Below are 25,541 nucleotides of genomic sequence, written 5' to 3'. Positions count from 1 at the left end.
AACTGCTGTATGAAAAGTGAATTTACTCTGTAAATCTTCACCCAAATCCTAATAAAAAAAAAAATATATATGTATCGTTAGGAGCTCCAGTAACATAGTGCCTAAGGCACTTGATTGCTAACCAGAAGGCTGGAGGTTCAAAACCACCAGCCACTCTTTGGAAGGAAGATGGGGCAATCTATTTTCGTAGTGATACTGCCTCGGAAACCCAAAGAGGGGTTGCTGTGAGTAGGGTCTGATTTGACGGCCAACAACAACAACAATAGTATCTTTGAATGGATTAGAACCTCCTGCTGAGAAATGGCTTTCTCTTTTCCCCCTCTCACATCTTGAAGTATCTCTGGACTTTTAAAAACTGTATTCTCCCTGAATGGGTCAGGCTGACCTACACCTAGCCTGTTTCTAACACTCAGCTGCTTTGTTCTTTTGAAGCTGCAACTCTTTCCTAGATTCACACTACATGTCCCTGCCCCATTCATTCATACGTTCAACAAATATTTATCATGTGCTAAGTGCTGACCTGGGATGTAATGGTGACTAACACAAACATGGTTTCTACCTTCATGCAGATCATGTCCTTGAGGAGGAGATAGAAAAGAATTAAGCAGACATGTGCATGCTTTAATTATAACATGTGACATGGTGGCAAGTTCTGGAATGGGTTTCCAATAGACAATGGAGGCATAAGGGTCAGGAATTGCTACCATCTTGGTTAGCGTGGTCAAGGAAGTCTCTCTGGGAATGGCATGTTAGAGAAAAGCAAGCCGCATCCTGAGAACGGAACAGGCTTGTTGGCAAAGGATCACCTGTGGAAACACTTGGGCAGGAGGGAGCCAGAGTCGCTGTATTTGGGACTTTTAATGGAAACTTTTAGGGTAAACTGATATGGTGCAATGTCAAATTCTTTTTCCTGGATTCTTCTTCCATCTTCACTCCTTCCTGAAGCATCACTTCATATGTATTCTTCTCAAGATAACAGCTTTCTGTGACTTTTCCCTCTTTTTTAATTTTTAATTTTGTCTCTGCATGTAAAGTCTAACCATCTAGATTTCCTTTCTCAACTGGAAAATTAGAAGCCAGTACTGCCTGGTCTCCTGTGACCTTGGAACTCTTTGCCACTTGCTTTGGATTAATTCAGGGTTTGTGTCACTTTATTAGTCTTATGGATGTGCCTGTGGGAAGAAACAAACAAAAAACAAAAACCCAAACCCACTGCCATCAAGTTGATTCCAACTCACGGCTACCCTATAGGACAGTGGAACTGCCACATAGGATTTCCAAGGTTGTAAATCTTTACAGAAATAACTACATCTTTCTTGCCAAGTGGCTGGTGGGGTCAAACTGCTGGCCTTTGAGCTAGAAGCCACGGCGCCACCGAGCTATTCAGTGGAAAGCAAACACAGGCCTAATGCAGGGCTGCCTGAGTTCCCACCTCACTCTGGGCTGCTGTCACAAGATGGCCACCTCCGGCCTCCTCAAATTCCTCCATCAGGGACTGAGACCTTCCTTCATGTGCTACGAGTTACAAAATACTTCCACACAGGCAGTTCCCTCCCTGGGAGATGAGCTCCGTGATCCACAGGGATCTGCTTGGGAAGAGCTGTCTGGCTGCTGGTGGCTATGTTTTCAGCAGGGGTCTCAGCCAGCCTCACCTCCTACAGGGCAGTCCAAGTTTTCTTCTGGCTGCTGCTTTGGAAGGCTCCACTAACTCTCTCTGGCACCATTTCCACCGTCCTTCTCTCCTCCCACTTCCTTCTCCCTTTCCCACCCCACACAGATCTGTGCTGACTAACATCTCCAGGCTTATGTACCAGGAATCAATCAAAGGCTACCTTCCCACACAGAACAGCTCTGCTCTCCTTTCGCCAGGCTGCTGCCTCGGACATTTCTGCATGCCCAGACTGAGTCTGTTTTGAAGCTTGCAGTCTTCTCCTATCTGTCTGGACGCAGGCCTGTGTCTGGGCACACAGGGCTCCCACGGCAGCTGCTGCTCCGCAGTCTTGACACTCTGCCATGTCAACACTGGCCGGCCCATTTTCCTCAGCTCTCATCTGCTGAACCCAAACTTCTTTGTTGGCTCTCGCTCTCAGCTTGAATGAGCTCCCAGTCAGAAAGGGCTCCCCGAGGCTGAGTTTCAGCAGCGCACCCTTTGCAGCCTTCCGGCTAAAAGGAATTGGATCAGCTCAGTGGAGGGTTAGCAAAAAGAAACTTCATTCCACGCAGCCTCTACCAAAGCCCCCTCAAACGGCCATCCTTGCAGATGGTGCCTGCTGGCTTTGGCATTGGCCTTCCTTTTGGATTGCTCACATTATCATTCCTTCTTTCTCTGAGAATGTGGTGGGCTCAAGACCTGGGGAAGTTGGTGCATGTCTTTCATATTAACTTTGTTAAAGTTTATTGGTTTTGTTAAGTCAATTTCTTACCTTTCTACTTAGAATGAATAAAAACTCCCTTTCTGTCTCTTTTCCCCGAACAGATGGCCCTTCTAACTTTTTTGGCTAAGAATTTCAGGTGGCTCTACACTGAGAAGGAGCCCTGGTGGCACAGCAGTTAATAGTCAGCTGCCAATTGAAAGGTCAGCAGTTTAAACCCACTGGTCACTCTATGGGAGAAAGATGAAGCAGTCTGCTCTGTAAAGATTTTTCTACTCTCTCCTGTTGTTGTTGTTGTTAGGTGCCGACAAGTCATTTCCGACTCATAGTGACCCCATGCACAGCAGAACGAAACACCACCCGATCCCGCGCCAGCTCCACGATCCTTGCTATACTTGTGCCTATTGTCACAGCCACCGTGTCAATCCATCTCGTCGAAGGCCTTCCCCTCTTTCGTCAACCCTCCACCTTACCAAGCATGACATCCTTCTCCAGGGAATGGTCCCCTCTGACAACATGACCAAAAGAGGTGAGACAAAGTCTGGCCATTTTCGCTTCCAAGGAGCATTTTGGGTGCACTTCCTCCAGGACAGATCTGTTAGTTCTTTTAACAGTCCATGGTACTTTCAGCATTCTTTGCCAGCACCACAACTCAAAAGCATCAACTCTTCTTCGGTCTTCCTTATTCATTGTCCAGCTCTCAAATGCATATGAGGCAATTGAAAATATCATGGCCTGTGTCAGGTGCACCTTAGTCCTTAAGGAGACACCGTTGCTCCTCAGCACTTGAAAGAGTTCCTTTGCAGCTGACCTTCCCAGTGCTACACGTCGTCTAATGTCCTGACTGCTGTTTCCATTGGCCTTGGCTGTAGAACCAAGCAACGCAAATTCTTTGACAACCTCACTCTTTTCTCCATTCATCATGATGCTGCTTATTGGTACAGTTGTGAGGATTTTTGTCTTCTTTATATTGAGATGTAATCCATACTGCAGACTGTGTTCCTCAATCTTCATCAGTAAGTGCCTCACGTCATCCTCACTTTCGGCAAGCAAAGTTGTATCATCAGCGTATCTCAGGTTGTTAATGATTCTTCTTCCAATCCTGATGCCATGTCTTTCTTCAAATAGTCCAGCTTCTCAGATTATTTGGTCAGCAGATAGATTGAATAAGTATGGGGAAAGGATACAACCCTGATGCACTTCCTTCCTGATTTTAAACCATGCAGTGTCCCCTTGTTCCTTTCGAACGACAGCCTCCTGGTCAAGGTACAGGTTCCTCATGGGTACAATCAAGTGTTCGGGAATTCCCATTCTTCTCAATGTTATCCATAATTTGTCATGATCCACACAATCAAATGCCTTTGCATAGTCAATAAAACACAAGTAAACATCTTTCTGGTATTCTTTGCCTTGAGCCAAGATCCAGCTGACAGCAGCTATGATATCCCTTGTTCCACGTCCTCTTCTGAATCCAGCTTCTACCTCTGGAAGTTCTCTGTCAATATACTGCTGCAAACATTTTTTAATTATTTTCAGTAATTTCATACTGCTGCAAACATTTTTGAATTATTTTCAATACTCTGTTCTGGAGGGTTGCTATGAGTCAGAATCAACTTGATGGCACAATAACAATAACAACAATTATGTTCTGAGAACAAGGCTGCTCCTCATAGCCAATCAGCAAACTCTTGAGCACAGACTACTTGGAAAACACAGAAAACTACACAGAGGTCAATTTAAAAATTGTGCATATCTAGAGCCCGAGTGATAACACCTACTTACATGTTGGGTATATTCGTATAACTTTCGTATCTGCCAATACCTGCAAACAATAAACACATACTCATTCTGGTCATTTTTTTTTTTAAATGTAAAAGTATCATCACTAGGTGTCTTATAACCTTTCCTGATTTAAATTTTTATGAAGTTTACAGGCAGGTGTATTCTTTGACCCAGCTATTCCACCTCTAGAATGGACAAATGCATCAGTGCGTGTATAAAAGTATTCACTCTGTCACCACATTAGCCCCAAACTAGTGGCTGCAACGATAGTCCGAGGTATAGCAAGTATTGTGAGGCTGGCACAGGACTGGGCAGTGTTTTGTCCTGTTGCACATAGGGTCACTGTGAGTCAGAGCTGATTTGACGGCACCTCACAACAAAGTAACAAGACACTATTTAAATGTCTAATAAGGAATTGGTTGAATAAATTGTGGAATAACCAAACAATACTATTAAAATATTAAAAATGGTGATATATATTTATTAATGTACAAATAGCCATGGCATATTATTAAGACCACAAATTAGTATGTGTAATGTAATAATATACAGGAGCTCTGGTAGCATAGTGCCTAAGGCACTTGACTGCTAACCAGAAGGCTGGCAGTTCAAACCCACCAGTCACTCCTCAGAAGGAAGGTTGGGCAATCCTACTTCTGTAGTGATACTGCCTCGGAAACCCAAGGAGGGGTAACTATGAGTCAGGGCCGACTTGATGGTACATAACAACAACAACAACAATGTAATATATGTACATACATGTATATATATTTATGTACATACTATCTTTTAAAAGAACATCGAAAATAATAATAATGCTTATCTGTGGATGGGTATTTCATGATTAATATATAATTTTAGTTTTTCTGCTCATGTAAATATTTTTATAATCAACACTTCTGCTGATGTAAAGAGTCAATAGGAAAAATATTATTTTGGTTACCTAGTGGTGTTCTGACAAGAATATACCACAAATGGAATGGCTTTAACAAACAGGAGTTTATTGTCTTAGAGTTTGGAGCATTAAATCCAAGTTCAAAGTGCCAGGCTCTAGGGGCTGGGTGAAAGCCCCTCGACCTCGAGCTTCAGCTCTGCTTCCTGCTCCCAGCCCACTGAAGGTAGAGGCTTTTCTTCACTCAAACAGCTGCTAGCTGCTGAGGGTGACAAACTCTAGGTTGACAAACAAAAAGGCACAGTCCCAATGTTACCAAACTACATGGCAGGCCATTGATTCAAGTCCATTGATAGTCCCAAGATCGGCAGAACGTGGCAGGCTGCTGAACAATGACTCGGCTCCATGCAGGGTTCAAGCATGCCATAAGCTGGAGACCTTCCTCAAAGCTGCTTCTTATATACAGGAAGCTGACCACATCCCTAAAGCAGCTACTAAGCTGCTTGTGGTGGACCCCTGATAGAGTTGATTGCCAGTCTCATCATGGGGAATAACTACCACCAGCTGCCCAGTCGACCAGGCCCAGCCAAGTTGACACACAACCTTAACTACCACAAATATATTAGAGAAGATTTCTCCATACCATTATTTTTTTCCAAAGTGACAATTAATGGCTAGGTACCACAATGTACTTAATTGACTATTTCAACTGCATTATTTTATAGGTGGAAAAAGTGAAAGTGCAGTTTATGCCTGGAATAAAACGCATCCCCAGGGGCTGGCCCTCAGCCCAGTAGTTAACAAGATGTACACGCAGACCACTCAACCCAGGATGACGCACTCACATACTCTATGGTAATACTTCCCTTAGAGCAATAGACCACGGGACACCAGAGGACCAACATTCAAATTGAGGAAATGCAGGATAAACAGGAGTGCATAAATATGAGCAGCACAGGGGGAGGGTTACAGGATAAGAAGGGGAGGAGACTGGGTTAGGGGTGGACATGGTAAATGGGGAATGAAACTAAATGTACAAGTAACGTTGAATGTAAAACAAGCTCTTAAAATAAATAAATATATATATAAATATATAAATATATACAGGAAGCTGACCACATCCCTAAAGCAGCTACTAAGCTGCTTGTGGTAGACCCCTGGTGGACCCAGGAGCTCTGGTAGCATAGTGCCTAAGGAACTTGACTGCTAACCAGAAGGCTGGTGGTTCAAACTCACCAGCCACTCCTCAGAAGGAAGGTTGGGCAATCTACTTCCGTAGTGATACTGCCTCCGCAACCCAAGGAGGGGTTGCTATGAGTCAGGGCCGACTCGACAGCACATAACAACAACAAATATATATCTATCTATATCTATATCTATCTATCTATCTATCTATCTATCTATATATATATGTAAAGTGAAAGTTCAGTTTAAAGACAAGAAGTAACTGACTAATTTAGGAAAAAGATTAAGTCTTCTGTTTGAGAGGTTTAAATCCTACTCTACTTTCTAGTTGTTATAAATCGAAGAACCTCTATAATTGCTTATAAGAGCTCCGTGTGTGTATATGAGTAAACTCATATACTCATAAAATTTCCAAATTATTATTTTAAAATGTCACCTTGAAGTGGACCTATAGAATGATTGGTTATACTTCATACTTCTCCAGACTTCCAGGGACTGTCTCCTTGAACACTGAAATCTCTTATCCTAACCCCATCTCAGCTTTCATCAGTGGTTCTCAAATTGTGGTCCCAAATCAGTAGCATCAGGATCAGCTGGGAACTTGTTAGAGATGCAAATTCTTAGATCTCACTTCAGACCAAAGGAATCAGAAATTGGTGGTGGAGCCTGGCAATCTGTGTCTTAATAAGCCTTCAGGTGGTTCTGATGAAAATACAAGTTTGAGAACATCTGCGCTAAGTAAAGCACACAAGGATGTCAACAAACAAGACAAAATCCAAATAGGAACACTACAGTGGTCTTTGTTTACCATTATTTTTCTATCCTTAAATTGCCTTTCCTTCTGCCCAAACCTCTCTCTCCAAATTATCCTATATAATTGCTAAGAATTTGGATTCCAAAGGCAGATCTGCTTGGGCTTAAGTTTCAGCCCATCACGTATCAGAGTGACTTTGCTTTGGGCAAATGACTTAGCATCTTTGTGTCTGTTTCTTCATCTATAAAATGGGGGTGAAAATCACAGTACTTATCTCCTGGGGCTATTGTACATTATAAGCACATAAGCTTGAATGTCTGGCTATGGCAAGCATATATAATGTGTGTTGTTGTTGTTGTTGTTGTTATATGCCGTCAAGTCAGACCCAATTCATAGCAACCCCTCCTTGGGTTTCCAAGGCGGTATCACTACGGAAGTAGATTGCCCAACCTTCCTTTCGAGGAGTGGATAGTGTGTGTTAGGTATCTTTAATATCTCCCCTACTCCTCTCCTGCCCTGATGTTGCTTTTTTAGTGTCCCCTACATGTTCTAAATGTCTCCTGTCCACATTCATGCTTACGTGTCCTGTGTTTAGTTCCACAGGTTTTCCAGATTGATATGAATTTTCTTATAACCCACTGTATATATGACACAGTGGCTGCAATGATCCATCAAGCATAGCAAATACTGCGAGGATGGCACAGAGACCGGGCAGTGTTTCTTTCTATTGTTCATAGGCTTGCTATGAGTTGGAGCTGACTCAAGGGCACCTAACAAAATGAACAGCAGTATTACATTGAAGCCAAAGCCCTGGTGATGCAGTGATTAAGCAGTTGGCTACCATCCAAGAGGCCAGCAATTTGAACCTAACAGCCATTCCATGGGGGAAATATGTGGCAGTTTGCTTCTGTAAAGATTTACAGCATTGGAAACACTACTCTGTCCTACAGGGTTACTATGAGTCAGAGTCTACTCAATGGCCACAGGTTTGTTTTTGTTCGATGGTTTGATGTATTGGCTGTAGCTCACATATATGGTAGTTGTTGTTGTGAGCTGACATTAAGTTGTTGATTCATGTACAATAAAACAATACTCTGTACTTGATTCCACCATCTTTACAATTGTTGCTATGTTTGAGCCCATCGTTGTAGCCATTATGTCAATTCATCTCATTGAGGGTCTTCCTCTTTTTTATTGACTTTCTATTTTACCAAGGAACTCTGGTAGTGCCTAAGGCATTTATTTGATTGCTAACCAGAAAGATGGTGGTTCAAACCCACCAGCTACTCCTCAGAAGGAAGATTGGGCAATCTACTTCCATAGTGATACCGCTTCGGTAATCCAAGGAGGGGTCACTATGAGTTGGAACCAACTTGACAACAGTAAGTTTGGGTTTTTTTTGGATTTTACCAAGCATGATGTCCTTCCCCAGGGACTGTCCCTCCTGATAACATGTCCAAAGTATGTAAGATGAAGTCTCATCATCCTTACTTCTAAGGAGCATTCTGGCTGTACTTCTTCCAAGAGAGATTTAGATTTGTTCATTCTTCTGACAAACCAGGGTATACTCAGTATTCTTCACCAATACTATAATTCAAAGTAATCAATTCTTTTTCAGTCTTTCTTCTTCATTGTCCAGCTTTCCTGTGCATATGAGGGAAATGAAGATATCATGGCTTGGATTATGTGCACCTTAGTCCTCAAAGTGACATCTTTGCTTTTTAGCACTTTAGAGAGGTCCCTTGCAGCAGATTTTCCCAGTGCAACACAACATCTGATTTCTTGACTACTGCCACCATGGGCATTGGTTTTGGATCCAAGTAAAAGGAAATCCTTGAGAACGTCAATCTTTTCTCTTTTATCATGATGTTGCTTATTGGTCCACTTGTGAGGATTTTTGCTTTCTTTATGTTGAGGTATAATCTGTACTGAAGGCTATAGTCTTTGACTTTGATCTTCATCAGTAAATGCTTCAAAATTTATTTGCTTTCAGAAAACAAAGTTGTACCATCTGCATAGTGCAGGTTGTTAATGAGACTTCTTCCAACCCTGATGTAACATTCTTCTTTGTATAGTCCAGCTTCTTGAATTAGTTGTTCAGCACAGAGACAGAATAAGTATGGTGAAAGGAAAAAAAAAAAAAAAAAAACCCTAACACACACCTTTCCTAATTGTAAACGATGCAGTGTCCCTTTCTTCTGTTCAAATGACTGCCTCTTGGTCTATGTACAGATTCCACATGAGCACAATAAAGTGTTTTAGAATTACTATTCTTCACAATATTATGCATAATTTGTTGTGATCCAAACAGTCAAATCCTTTTGCATATTCAATAAAACATAGGTAAACATCCTTCCAGCATTCTCTCCTTTCAGCCAAGATCCATCTGACATCAGCAATAATATGCCTCATTCCATATCCTTTTCTGAATGTAGTTAAATTTCTGGCATTTCCCTGTCATTGTACTCCTACAATCATGTTTGAATTATCTTAAGCACAATTTTACTTGGATGTGATATTAACAATATTGTTCAATAATTGTCACATTCTGCTGATGATCTTTCTTTGGATTGGACACAGATGTAAATCTCAATAAGTTCTGGTGGCGTAGTGCCTAAGGCATTTGACTGCTAACCAGAAGGATGGTGGTTCAAACCCACCAACCACTCCATGGAAGGAAGACTGGGCAATCTACTTCTGTAAAGATTTACTGCCTTGGAAACACATCCATTTCAATTGGGTTGACCAGGTAGTTGTCTTCCAAATTTCTGACCATAGGTGAGTAAATGGTTCCAGTGTTGAAACATATCAATGGCTATTTCATCAACTCCAGGAGCCTTGCCTTTCACCAATGCTTTTAGTATTGCTCGGACTTCTTCCTTCAGTTCCATTGGTTTTTGATCATATGCCACTTACTGCAATGGTTGAGTTCTTTTTTGGTATAGTGACTCTCTGTTTTCCTTCCATTTTCCCTTGATGTTTCCTGTGTCCAATATTTTCCCCAAAGAAGCCTTCAATGTTGCAACTTGAGCTTTAATTTTTTTCGCTTTTTTCCAGTTCTTTCAGTTTGAGAAACGCTGAGTGTGATCTCTCCTTTTGGTTTGGTACCTCCAGGTTTCTGCATATTTCATTATAACACTTTGTCATTTCGAGCAGCCTGTTGTAAACTTCTGTTCAGCTCTTTTACTTTAACATTTCTTCCATTCACTTTAACTATTCTCCATTCATGAACAAGTTCCAGAGTATCTTCTGATGTCTATTTTGGTCTTTTGTTTCATTCCTATCTTTTTAATGACCTATAGTGTTCTTCACATATGATATCTCTGATGTCATCCCACAACTCATTTTGTCATTAGTGTGTAATGTGTCAAAGTTATTCTTGACATGGTCTCTAAATTCAGGTGGGATAGCCTCAAGGTCACATTTGGGCTCTCGTGGACTTGTTTTAATTTTCTTCAGCTTCAACTTGAACTTGCAGAAAGGCAATTGATGGTCTGTTCTGCCATCAGCCCTGGGATTGTTCTGACTGCAATACTGAGCTCCTTCATGTATTTCCACAGATATAGTTGAATTGATTCTGGGTTTACATCTGGCCAAGTCTACATACATTCTTGTCATTTATGATGTCTAAAAAGGTGTTTGTAAGTCATTGGTCTTGAAAAGTTTTATCACACTATCTCCAGTGTCATTTCTGTCACCAAAGTTATGTTTTCTAAATAGTGATCTTTCTTCTTCATTTCCAACTTTTGCATTCCAATCACCGGTAGTTATCAATGCATCCTGACTGCATTTTTGATAAATTTCAGACTACAGAAGTTAGTAAAAATCTTCAATTTCTTCATCTTTGGCGTTAGTTGCTGGTACGTAAATTTGAATAATAGACAGCACTGCACTTCAGTATAGATTTGAAATGTTCTTTTAGATAATGAATGCAATACCATTTCTCTTCAATTTTTCATTTCCAACATAGCAGCCCCCATGTTTTTCCAATTCCAAATGGCCAATACCAGTTTATTTCAGCTTCCTAATGCCTAAGATAGGAGCTCTGGTAGCTTAGTACCTAAGGCACTTGACTGCTAACCAGAAAGCTGGAGGTTCAAATCCACCAGCCACTCCTCAGAAGGAAGATGGGGCAATCTACCTCTGTAGTGATACTGCCTTGGAAACCCAAGGAGGGGTCGCTATGAGTCAGGTCTGATTCAATGGCACAAAACAACAAACACAATAATGCCTAAGATATTGATCTTTATGGGTTCCATTTTTGAAGAATTCCAATTTTCTTAGATTCATACATTGAAACTTCCACATTCCATTTATTAATTAATGTTTGTAATTATTCCATCTAGTTTTGTGTCATGCCACAACTGCAAATAAAGGACCTGGAACATTTATTCTATCCATGTTATTAAAGTCAACTCTGCTTTGAGGAAGCAGCTCTTCCTCCGGTCACATTGCAGACCTTCCAAACTGAGCAGTTCATGTCATGGCACTATTTCAGACAATGTTCCATTCCTATTCATCAGGTTTTCCCTGGCCAATTTTTTCATAAGTAGATTGTCAGGTCCTCCTTCCTAGTTTGTGTTAGACTGGAAGCTCTGCTGAAACCTGCTCCTATGGGTGATGCTGCTCGTATTTGAAATACTAGTAATAGAGATTTCAACATCACAACAACGCACAAGCCACCACGTACACTAAACTCAGAGAAAAGTGGCATCACATATATTAATATCTTCTTTATCTGGAAGGTATGCTTTCAGCATCTTCAGTAATATGGAGAATGGTTGTGAGTCTTAAATTTGAAGTCAAAGCCCTGGGTTCAAATCAAAACCCCAATACTTCCTAGCTATGCAAACTTAGACTGGTTCCTAAGCTCTTTAAACTCTGTCTCCTATGATGTAGCGTTTCCAGATAAAATAGAGATACCCAATTGAGTAGGAATTATAGATACACAAATAATTATTTGTCATAATTATGTTCCATCCAAGTATGTCCCAGGGGCATATACTTATACTGAAAAAAAAAAAAATCATTGAAATGAACATAACACATTAACCAAGAGGAGTTCTATATTTTTATTTGCTAAATCTGGAAATCTTAATAATTTAAAACTGTAATTAATAATAGCTGATTTACTCTCTTACTTCTTAAATTAAAAGGAAAATTATATCTGAAATTGTTACATTTTAAGTGCTCCATAAATGTAAATAATGATGAGTCAGGAAAATTAGCTTTGAGAGACTTTAGTAAAGTACATAAGCTATTTCATTGTGGAGTTCTCAGGTCCTTACTCCAGTTCTGGTTATTACACCCAGTTTTCATAAGTATGAGTTATGTGGTTTCTCATCCTCGAAGAGATTTGAAGAGGTGAGTTGGAGGTAGTTAGAGGTAGGATCATCTGTAGCAGTATCTAGCTACCTATCTATCTACCTACCTATGTATTACTGGATATATGTACTGCTTTATATATATATATATATATATATACACACATGTATATATGTATATGTATATATACACACATATATGTATATATACACGCACACACATACATTTACAATTGTATGTATATGTGTGTGTATGTATAATATTATGTAGGTACATGTAAATAGATAGAAATGAAAGGTTGACAGTTAAGGGTGTAAATAACCATTATAAAAAGCAGACAATGACACTCTGAAAAGACAATAGTTTGGGGCCATTGGGGTAGAGGGAAAAGCAAGCTTAAAGAGCAAGAACTCCCAAGTATATCATGGATTCATCAATCGTAGCTCAGTGATTAATGACTAATTATAACTCTGTGTCATTGCATAAAGGTTAAATTGTCTTTGTTATGCTGCCTTTGCGACAGCAGGGCTATGTGTATTCCTTCAGAAATCTTTCTGAAATGAAAATCTGAACAGATTTAGGCACTAAAAAAGCAATCTTCACTCATCGAGAAATTTCACTCCTTAGTAGATGAGATGTTAGTGTATTTTAAGAAGTATTTTCTGGAGATACAAGATGGTAGCTGAACATTTAATATAATAGGGGAAATTTCTAGTATTTTGGACCCTTGGGAAACCTCCATAACTCACATCTAAAGGGTTGTTATTTATTTTATCTCCACAGAGAGCAAATATGAAAAAAAATAATAATAATGTTTTTTGATTATTAATTTCAAGTCAAAAGAAAATTATTGAATAATTTATTTACTAAAATTTAGTGACAAAGAAGGAAAACATTATAAGACAAAGAAAAATCTCCAGAATAAAACTTTAATAGCATTTCAGCCATTCATAAGAGCCTGAATTAAATTCTAAATACTGTGTTAGCATTTATGAATCTGATGTGCTTAGACCCTTCAATAGCTAGTAACCACTGAAAAATAATTAAACAGAAAATAAAGTCTCTCAACTCAACAGCTTAACCAAACAGAAAATATGCATTCATAAGGGCACATAGCATCAAAGAATGTTAATCCCATGATAATGGAATTTTATACTTTAAGCCTGTATTTTCCAAACTTACTTGACAAAATAAACCTTTTTTGATTACATGATTCAAGGAACATCTACTAACATGCAATGGAATACAATTTGAGGAACACTGGACACCCGACACTATTGTTGAGTCCCTGCCTAACTTTCCAGCATCATCTCTGGTCTCTGCTACCCATATATCCTGCCATATTGAAATACCCACTATTTAAGTTTTCTGAAGCAACAGGTCTTCCACGTGGAGTATGCATAACACAGGGAGTACATAAGAATTTATTAGGGCAAGGAAAAAAAGAAAAGCAGACTATCTGTTTCTATATATGTTATCACACAATTAAAATAAAATTAATTTTGCAAATATTTGATATATAGATGACCACTAGTACATGTATATAATGCATTAACAGTATGGATATACTAAGGGTCTATGCACGTGTTTTTCCAGAATGGAGTGTACAAATAGAAATAGAAGGATTATTGCTCTAAAGATTCTGAAGATTTTTGTCGAAGCTGCTCTCCTTGTCTTTCTAGCATCTCCCCTTAGTCTTCCACCGCTGCCAATTCAGGCATTTTTAGTGGATGTCATCTCTGCCCATGTTGCCCTTTGTGTTTATGGGTAAGGCTACTGCACTAGACCCTGAGTTCCTTAAAGTATCTTGGAATCCATGAGGCCCATTATAGTATTAGAAATTCAATAAAGGTTTGTTGAATAAATAAATGAACGAGCTAATGAATGCCCAAGCTTGGATGCTTAGACTGAATCACATACAAAGGCAACCTAAATAGCAAATCAACTTTCTGCCAATTTGGATTCATTTCTGTTAAATCATATCCTATCCAGCCAAATACTCTTTACCTTGTATTTGTGCAGCTTGTTTTTTTTTCAGAGAGGATAACAAGGCAATTCTCCCTTTATGTCAATTCCTGTCTGCTCTTCATAGCTTAGACTAGGTTGCAAAAGATAATAGCAGCTAGAAATTAGAAGCTATGGGAAAATGTAAGAAGTATAATTATTTACTCAGGAAAACGTAATTAACTGACAGATGTCTTGCCCTAATTATAACACTCTGTCAATTACTTGGCTCCATTTATCAAGATCCCCAACTTCTCCAGATCATTTTGCTGCTCAAATTAGTATGAGCAGAGATATTTTTCCACTCCCTGCATTAGACTAATGTTCTTCTTACCTTGGAAATTAAGGAAAGATAACTGAATCTGGTTCCACTGCATAATACCTCTCCAGGCACTTTCCCATATGAGGAAAGTAGCTTGAGACATCTCAAAATTATCCATATTTATATAAATTGAGACTGTTCCATGCCCTGTTAAATATGAACATGTCCAGATATACATTTGTTGTTGTTGTTAGGTGCCATCAAGTCGTTTCTGACTCACAGCGACCCAATGCACAGCACAACGAAACACCACCCAATCCCACGCTAGCTCCATGATCCTTCCTATACTTGAGCCCATCATCGCAGCCACCATGTCAATCCATCTTGTTGAAGGCCTTTCCCTCTTTCGTCTACCCTCCACCTTACCAAGCATGACATCCTTCTCCAGGGAATGGTCTCTTCTGACAACATGACCAAAATAGGTGAGACAAAGTCTGGCCATTCTCGCTTCCAAGGAGCATTCTGGCTGCACTTCCTCCAGGAGAGATCTGTTAGTTCTTTTAGCAGTCCATGGTACTTTCACTATTCTTTGCCAGCACCACAACTCAAAAGCATCAACTCTTCTTCAGTCTTCCTTATTCATTGTCCAGCTCTCACATCCATATGAGGCGACTGAAAATATCATGGCTTATGTCAGGCGCACCTTAGTGTTCAAAGAGACATACTTGTTCTTCAGCACTTGAAACAGTTCCTTTGTATCCAACTTCCCCAGTGCTATACGTTATCTGATGTCCTGACTGCTGCTTCTGTTGGCGTCGATTGTAGAACCGAGTAATGAGAAATCATTAACAACCTCAATCTTTTCTCCATTTATCATGATGCTGCTTACAGGTCCAGTTGTGATAGTTTTTGTTTTATTTATATTGAGATGTAATCCATACTGCAGACTGTGTTCCTCAATCTTCATCAGTAAGTGCCTCAAGTCATCCTCACTTTCAGCAAGCAAAGTTGTATCATCAGCATATCTCAGGTTGTTAATGATTCTCCCTCCAATCCTGATGCCACATTTTTCTTCATATAGTCCAGCTTCTCAGATTATTTGCTCAGCATATAGATTGAATAAGTATGGGGAAAGGATACAAGCCTGATGCACTCCCTTCTTGATTTTAAGCCATGCAGTGTCCCCTTGTTCTGTTCAAAAGACAGCCTCCTGGTCAATGTACAGGTTCCTCTGAGCACGAACAAGTGTTCAGGAATTCCCATTTTTCTCATTGTTATCCACAACTTGTCATGATCCACACAATCAAATGCCTTTGCATAGTTAATAAAACAAAAGTATACACATTTAGATATATATTTAGACCTTAATAAAAATCATACTCAATTGTTCAAAACAAAGAAAAGACTCACTATTGACAAAATTTACACTTGACTACTAACCTAGAGGTGACAGTTCAAAGCCACTCATTGGAACCACAGAAGAAAAACGTGATGATCTGCTTTTGTGAAGATTACAAACAAGAAAACCCTATGGGACTCACTTCTATTCCATAACATCTAGGGTCTCCATGACTTGAAATCAACTTGACAGCAGTGAGTTTGGTTTTTGACTTTTTTATTAAGTATTAATAATAATAACCACCCTTTATAGTTTAGATTTTCCAGAATAGGATAAGCAAGTCCAGGATGATTTGCATTTAAATTTGCCTGCAGAGAAAAAAAGGAAACGATTTTTCAAGATCCTTTCATTCTCTTTGGGGATGGGAACACTAGTTATGCATGAAGACTGCCAAGGACAGAAGGAGACATAATGATGATTTACACATTTGTTTGCATTTTATATTGTGCTCTGGAGTGAAGAGAGGAGGGCTAGTTCTGTCTTGAATTACAACTTTGAGAAGGCATTGCATTGTGGGTTGGTGAAATCACACCTAGAATACCACAGTCATGTTGGGACATCACAGCCCCCGAAAGAAGGCAGTAGATAAATTGGAGGGAGTTCAGAGGCAAGCAACAAGAATGAGAAAGGTATTGGAAGACATGACTTATGGCAAGATTGATGTGCCAGACTGCACATCTATAAGTATAGCTTGCCAGAGTGATGACTAAGGTGATGACATGATGCTACTTGAAAGGCATAAACAACCGAGATCAGGAAGATGGCTGGGGACCGGGTGCTCATCTTACAGAAATGAATAATTAATGCTTTCAAGGGTGGAAAAGGAAGAGTTAGTCTAAATATCAGAGAACTGTGCTCACAAAGGATTTAACTAACCTGACTGCGCTTTTGTTTATAACCTGAATTACATGATTGTTCTTAGATTACGTGTGAGAGAAACAAGGAAAGAAATTGAGCTCCTGGAGTAGGAGTGGAGAAAACCCCACGATGACTATGCCTTTCTGAAACCGTAGTGTCTTTGGAGGGAAACTGCCCAGCAAAGCAGATCTGCCCAGAAACACTTCTTGTAACTATAAATGTTGATGCCAAATCTTCCATAAAGTACTAGGAACAGAGAACATAAAAAACATCTGACATTTTTATATAACCCTTACTTACAGGTATATAAAATAGTTGACATAAACATTTGAGGAAATACAGGAAACTAAAGTGTCATCGTTCACAATTCTTTTTAGGGTCTTGTGTTCCATAAATAATGTATCCCTTCCTCTAGTCCTCAGGTTCTTCTATAAAATGAGTGACTGGGATAAGACAATCTACAAATTCTTTATTAGAAAAGTTTATGATGTTGCATTTCTAAGTCACTAATTTCCTAAGGAGTCTAAATGAATAATATGCTTGACTGCTAACTGAAAAGCTGAAGGTTCAAATCCACCCAACGACACTTTGGAAGAAAGGCCTGGTAGTCTGTTTCCAAAAGATCACAGCCATTGAAACTCTATTGAGTGGGATTCTACTCTGGCACATACAGAGTTGCCATGCATTGGAATCAACTCTATGGCAACTGGTAATATTTAAAAACAAATTTACATAAATTTTCTTTCTCTCTTCCAGACAGAAAGAACCGTTACAACCAAATGGTCAGCAAAACAGTTTTGTAAAGGGCCAGAAAGTAAACATTTTAGGTTGTGAGGGGTGTCCAATCTCTGTTGCAGCTGCTCAACTCTCTTGTTGTAGCAGGAATTCAGCGATAGACAATACATAGATGAATGGATGTGGCTGTGTTCCAATAAAATTTTATTTATGAACACAAATTTTAATTTCATATAGTTTCCATGGGCCATAAAATATGGCTGTTTTGATTTTTTTTTTTAACCATTTAAAATTGTAAAAATAGTTTTAGCTCGAGGGTGGTACAAGAATAAGTGGAGGGTCAGATTTTCTGACCCAATAAAATTTACGAGTATGGTTTTCAATTTTACTTTCAAATACGTTGTTTGCAACAGAGTTAAGCAACTCTGACTCTAAATTGGACTTATAAAAAAATCTCTGAAAAATGGGAAATTGAAGAGAAAAAAGTCCTTCAGCCACAACCGGACCGCCTGAAATTTGAAAAGCAATGATGATGACTCTGATGGTGACAAGAAAAATGCATCATCATTACATGAAAAAAAGTACCGGGGACCTTTGTCAATCACCAACTGCTTTTACTGCATAGAGATAATCAGGTAAGTTTCCCAAATAGACAGAGCAGGAGAGTAAGAAGGATCACTGTGTTCTACCTGCACTATGCCTCTCTACTCTCAGATTTCCCTGAAAGAAAGTCAGCCCTCCTTCCACATCGTGGAAGAGAAATAGGAAATATAAATTCTCTCACAGCCACCTGGACTTTCTTTTTTAGCCTTTAAGGCATTCAGACCTCCTTACTGCAGATTAGACAATCAGTTTACAGGGCATTGGGTAAATCATTGTTTCATCTTCTAAGCAGAGATGGAATCTTAACTAAAATATGTGAAATAAAAGCAAATAAAAGCCATATCACAATAAGGATGAATTAGATAATCCTGTAAGTCAGAAAGGAGCTCTTGTAGTGCAGTGTTAAAGCTCTCGGCTCTAACCTAAAGGTCAGTGGTTCAAACCCACCAGCTGCTCTACAGGAGAAAGATGAGGCAGTCTGTTTCTGTAAAGACTTACAGCCTTGGGTATCCTATGAGTCAGTTCTACTCTGTCCTGTAGGGTCATTCATTATGAACAGAATCAACTAGATGTCAATGGGTTTGGTTTGGTTTATAAGTTAGAATGGCCATCAAACTGGCTCATTTGGTGAAAATAAGCCAAGCAATAGGAGTTTAAAAATAAGCTTGAAGAGCTTAACTTAACTCAGTGGAATGATTTTCTTAAAGTCAGAGCCTCCAACTCACAAAATCCTAGTTTGTCTAGGAGAGAAAGAGATGACTTTGGTTTCTGGTGCTGTCAGTTCACTTGACTTAAAAAAGGGCTCAGGGAAGAAAACATGTGTATCTTTGCACTAAAAAGAAATTATTTCCCCTTCAGCTTTATCCAGTTTAGTAAAAATAAGTCTGGCCTTCACAAGTGTGACTTTTACTCAGATTTATAGGAACAGTTTTATGTTTTTCAAGGCCTTTTAATAGGTTTACACCTTCAGAGTTGGCAACGTTTAATAAAGTCAATAAATAACTGCATTATAATCTTGAATGTTTATGTCAAAAAAAGGTAACAAATTCACCCCTGGTGGGAGAAAATATTTCAGAGCACATGCAAAGAAGGAAACAGAGGAGAAGCAGCCCATTGAACAGATACAAGGCCACTTGAATTATTACCATTTTCTAACTCACATGAAGCAGGAAGAACTGACAAAAGCATGTTGTCTCGGCAAAACGGAGTGAAGATTCTGATCACCACCAGGAGCATAACTGCATATTTTGTACCAGTACTGACAGCTGGCAGGACAATGAGAAAATGGTGTGGATTCTGGAGAAAACGCATACTAATTTCAATAAATTTATATGGGTTAAGAAATAAAATTTGATTAGCTCCCAGATCTCTAGGAAAAATAAAAATGGAAATTCCATAAATGTGTGGACACACTAAAGTTTCAGAAGAAATGGAATTGATTGACTCAATGCTTGATGCATCGAAGTAGTGGCGCAACAAGGAAGTGCTCAAGAAAATGAGGCTCAGGAAAGGCAGAACGAAAGCCCACAGACACAGAGGGACGAACAGCATGACTCGCAGTACACCCTGCTCTGCGTATGGATCACCGTGGCCAGGCCTGAGGATGGTTATTGCAATAATGAAGCTCAGCCCAATGAAACTCAGCCCAGGGTTTAAAATCATGGCCTCTGGAGCCTGAATTCAAACCTCAGCTTGCTACATCCGCTTTGTGACCTTAGGCAAGATACTTAACCTCTCTGTACCTTAGCTTCTTCATCTGTAAATGGCAAATAGTACCTACATCATAAGGTTGTGGAGGAGCCCTGGTGGCATAGCGGTTGAAGCATTCAGCTGCTAACCAAAATGTCAGCGGTTGGAACTCACCAGCTGCTCTGTGAGAGAGAGATGAAGCAATCTGCTTCCCTAAAGATTTACAGTCTTGGAAAACCTATGGGGCAGTTGTACTCAGTCCGACATGATTGTCATGAGTTGGAATTGACTCAATGGCAGTTAGTTTCATAAGGTTTAACAAGGACTCATTGAGTTAGTATGTGTAAATGCCTGAAATGGGGCCTGATTGAGAACAAAAGCTAAATAAGTGAGCACGAAATAAGTTTGTCTTTCTTGGCCCTTTATTTCCTTTTTCTTCTTAGCAACCAAGTCCACCAGGTGTTCACAGTCCTGTGCTTCCACGTCGATCCCCTTCACGAGTAAGTTCAGCCCCCGCGCAGCTCTCCCTTCCCATTCAATAACTCCTCCCTTTCCTCCCATCAGCTCACGCTCGCCCTACGTTCATTTTCCAGCTCGCTGAATCTGACAAGCTACTTACAATAGGGAGCAGTTTTGAAGTGTGCACTATGTTCTGGACAAAATGCCAAGGTCTTTCCATATAGTCTCTTATTTAATTTTATTTAATTAATAATTGGGAGCTCTGGTGGTGTAGTGCCTAAGGCATTTGACTGCTAACAGAAGGCTGGTGGTTCAAACCCACCAGCCACTCCTCGGAAGGAAGACTGGGCAACCTGCTTCCGTAGAGATACTGCCTTCGAAACCCAAGGAGAAGTCATTATGAGTTGGAATCCACTTGATAGCAGTGGGTTGCGTTTTTCTGTTTTTGTTTTTCTTTTTTTTTTTTTTGTTCTTTTATATGTTTATATAAATGTATTTAGGAAGGTGATGCTCTGAAAGGTGAGTGGATTGCACAGGATCACACGAGCCAGCAAGTGGCAGATGTGGGGTCTGAATAAAGGAAAAAGGGTTCAGGGTTAGGGCTGTCTGTGATGCATGGCCAATACTCCCTCCAGAGCACATTGTGGCCAATGTGGAAATGTTCACTGTACCTGGTTACGCAAATGTACTTTTATAATGGCCTTTACCTGAACTTCATCATCAAGACCTAATTTCAGTTCTTCACAACAAACCAACGTAGAAGTGGTGGGAGGGAGAAGAGGCGCTGCAGACGCGACTCAAATCATCCCCTCCCATGTGGCTCTGCACATCACTTTCTCTGAAGGGCTTAGACACTGTTATGAGAGCTGGGACAAATGGGTCCTAGGAGAGGAGCTAGGAGGGGGTTTTTGTTTCTTTCCCATTGGAGACCAGCTCTCTCCCAGCCCTGTTATCGTTAGGTGCCATCCAGTCTTTCTCAACCCATGGCGACCCTATGTGGCAGAGTAGACCTACCCTGTAGCATTTCCCGGGCTATAATCTTTACGGGAGTGGATTGCCAGGTGTTTCTCCTGTAGAGCTAAGGGGTGTGTTCAAACCACCAAGCTTTTGGTTAGCAATTAAGTACTTGACCTTTGCACCACCAGGGCTCCTTCTTCCAACCCTAAATCCCATGCATATTCTGACTTGAGTCCTGAGCATGGAGCTACATACCAAGTAAAAGTGTGTGTGTGTCTGTGGTGGAGATGAGGGGGCTCAGGGGTATTTGGAAGAGAATCAGTCCAATAAGTAAAAGACTTAAAGATCTGAATGCATTGAATGCTGTAGGTGGATACTCTTGCACAATGGACATTCATATGAACTTCTAGGTGACTTGAAGCCTCAAGAGCCTGGTACTTTTGAAGGAATGGCTGGAGGGCCAGAGCTGGCCCTGTTGCTATGGTGATCCTGCTGTGTTGGTCCAGTTACAAATGCAAGGAGCTGGAAAGGACTTGAGTGCTCACACAACACCTGATGGGCATAAGGACCCCCTCAGGAACTTTTGGAAAACACACATTCCTGGGCCTTCCCCAGACCTACTATAGAATTGCTAGAATTTGATTTTTTAATTTCCCTAGGTTGATAGTGACCCTGCCAGCTACTCATGGTCTTTGAACCTAATATGGAACATTGTTCATCCCAGTATCTACATTACTGGCAGATAAAGAAAAATTAACCTATTATATTGTTTCCTCTGCAGATGATTTTGTTTATTTTATTTTATTTTTTTATTGTGATTTGGGTGAAGATTTACAGAGCAAATTCACTTTCCATACAGCAGTTCACGCATACTTTGACTCATGTCATTGACCACAGTTTACCACAATGTAACAGCTCCCCCCACTTCCTCCCCATAGTTACCTCTTCCCAGTGTCCATCCCTCCATACACTCCTGCCCCCTGAGCTGTCTCCCTGTGCATAAGCAGCCCTTCTTTCTCCCATAATTGTTCTCTCCAAGGAGTGTATCTACTTGAGGTAAATGTTCAACTCATATGCCTGTATTTGTTTGGCTGGAAACCACAGGTGTGGGTTCAATTCCAGACCTGAAGGGCAGTTAGGGGCCATAATCTCAGTGGTTCCACCAGGCTCTATTGGACCAGCAAACCTGGTCTCCACCTTTTTTTTTTTTTTTTCTCCAAATGATTTTGAGTTTTGTTCCACATTGTTCTCCCTCTCTATCAAGGATCTCCTACATAGATCCCTTTCCAAGCAGATGACAATGGTAGCCGAGCACCATCTAGTTCTTCTGGTCTCATAGTTGTATAGGCTGCAGATTGGATGGTGTACCAGTCGCTAGGACTAATTGTTTCCATGAATTTTGGTTTTCTTCATTCTTCTTTGCTCTGGACGAGGAGAGACCCATTGTTGCATCTAGATGGCAGCTTGCTAGCTTTTAAGATCCCAGTCACTACTCGCCAAAGTAGGAGGTGGAACAATGTTTTGTATCGTATGTTATGCCAATTGAGCTTGATGTCCCCTCTGCAGATGATTTTTAAAAATTCATAATTCACTGTGTTTTTCCTAATTGGATATTATAATTGATTAGATTCATCAGATAAAAACAAAGCCATTAGTTATTTATGGAACATTCTACATTATTCGAAGTTCCCTGGGCAGCAGAGTTTGTGCTCTACTTAAACCTAACGGTTGATGGTTCAAACTCACCCATTAGCAGCAAAGAACAAAGGCCTGCTAATCTGCTTCCATGAAAACTGCAGCCATGGAAACCCTGCGGAGCAGCACTATCCTGCAACAGACAGGGTCACCAGAAGTCAGAATCGACCAGACGACACTGAATTCGACGTTATTTGAGTGTCCTTCCCAAGGAGAAAAAAAAAATGAAGTGCATGCTTTCTAGGTTAAGGGAACAAGGAGCTAAAATTAGCAACACTGGAAAAATGAATACATTTGGAAGTCAGTTGGGTGACTGAGTCAACACACTGTACTTGTGACAATTTTTCTGAACTCTCCCTGCTCAGATTTTGAAGTGTTTCCTAGCTAAGTCTTCTCTGAATCACCACACACTATAAAATAGCTTATAAATTCAGTTTACATTCAGAAAAGACGTCTCAGGCATGAGCTTCTGTGACAGGTAAAATCGAAGACAAATTAAGGAAACACCCATGACTTCTCCTCTCTGACCAAGATGCAGACCTACAGAGACCATTGAGCCCAAGGAGCCATGTAGGTATGTGGAAACTTTCAAGAGAATACAGCCTCGTTTTATTTTCCACACTGCTAATCATTCATCTGCCTGTAATTCATCATAGTGTCTTTAATTTTAAAATTAACTCCCCAGCTAATTTTGAGATTTATGGCTTACTCTTTGTCTCAAACGCTGACTGTGTTATAAAGAAAAAAAGACTAATTGAAAAAATAATCAATCTGCTATTTAAAACTGCCTTCACGTCGAGCTTAGATGGAGAGTTATCAGTCCAATGAATTAAATTAATTTTTTAATAAATTTATATATATATACACACACACACACACACACACACACACACACACATGGAGCTCTGGTGGCATAGTGCCTAAGGCATTTGATTGCTAACCAGAAGGCTGGTGGTTCAAACCTACCAGTCACTCCTCGGAAGGAAGACCAGGCGATCTACTTCCATAGAAATACTGCCTCGGAAATCCAAGGAGGGGTTGCTATGGGTCAGACCAACTCAAGGGCAATGATTATATGTATATAATCACTTAATTTTTTCTGTAAGATGCCAAGTATGTCTTTAATTCTGGAAGAAAGACTGCATATCTCAATAAGGAGCCTTAAGAGAGAAATGACCATGATTTTAAATACCTACACTGTACAGCCTCTCATTCAATCAGTGTTCATGGTCTCTGGGGAGGTACTGTCAAGCACATTTTATGGTAGGTGGGGCAAACGAGGCATGGAGCAGTTATCCCATCTGCTGGAGGACGACACACCTGGAGAGTCCTCTGTTCCCCTCTCCAGCTTCTTCTCCTGCTTCACCTGTGCTCACTGGCCTCATGTTGAGCATCACATGAGCAAGTTAAGCTGTTTCTGACTTAGGAATCATTTGCCCTGTTCCATCCTCTTTGCCAGGCTTTCTCCTGGCTCCTTCTCATACCTCAGGTCTCAGTGGACATCCCTTGAGGCCTTCCATGACCACTGTATCTGAATAGATTCAAAAACTCACAGGGCAAATTCAAATTATTTAAGATATTCTTATCATCCATTAATTTCAGTGCTCCTTTCAGAATCCTGGCTTCCTATAACGTTCTGGAAAACATACTCTTATTAGCCCCAGAGTAGCGGTTCACAGGGGCTGTAAGGAAATCATCTCCTAGTGGCTGCCAAGTGGTACAAAACAGCTTCCCCCCCCCCCAGAAGGAACTGAGAGGTGTGGCTTGAGCAAACTATTCAGAAGCCACTACTACTTGAGGTTGAGATGTACCTCTTTCCTTTATCTAATGTGATTCATTGCCTACTTTGGGATCGCACACAGAGTTCAGTGAAGAAATCAAGTCAAACAGTTCCTCTCTGAGAGCTCACCCCTTTATTTTCCCTGGGAGTCTGGGTAAGGGTTCAAGCTGCCAATTTCTGAATTTCACATAAAAAAAAAATGCTATGCCTGCACTTGGCAAGATGCTAGTTATATTGGTCCTTCAGCCAAAGCAAACAGGGTGAGGACGAGAGGAGAGGAAGATGGACTTCAGGTAAGAAGGACAGACGGTGTTTCATTTCACTTTCCCATCCAGACAAACCAAACATGTTGTTATCAAGTCAATTTCAACTCAAGGTGACCCCATGGGTTCGCAGTAGAACCGCACGTCATAGAGATTTCAGGTTGAGGTCTTTCAGAAGTAGATCACCAAGCATTTCTTCTGAGGCACCACTGGATGGGTTAGAACCACCAGTCTTTTGGTTAGTAGTCCAATACTCAATGGTTTGCAGCACCCAGGGACTACAGCATCCACCCATGTTGTTATCATTGTTAAATGACATCAAATCAGTTCCAGCTGATAGAGACATTTGTCCAACAGCCCAAAACACTGCCTGATCCTGCACTATCCTCACAGTCATTGCTATGTCTGAGCCCTTTGTTGTAACCACTGTGTCAATCTATCTTATTGAAGGTCTTCATCTTTTTTGCTGACCCCCTACTTTACCAAGCATGATGTCCTTCTCCAGGAATGTTGTTGTTATTGTTGTT

The sequence above is a fragment of the Orycteropus afer genome, unplaced genomic scaffold (assembly GCF_000298275.1).
Source record: "Orycteropus afer afer isolate SDZICR_OR568_19922 unplaced genomic scaffold, OryAfe1.0 scaffold00002, whole genome shotgun sequence".
Classification (NCBI taxonomy): Eukaryota; Metazoa; Chordata; class Mammalia; order Tubulidentata; family Orycteropodidae; genus Orycteropus; species Orycteropus afer.
This window is presented reverse-complemented; position numbering follows the sequence as displayed.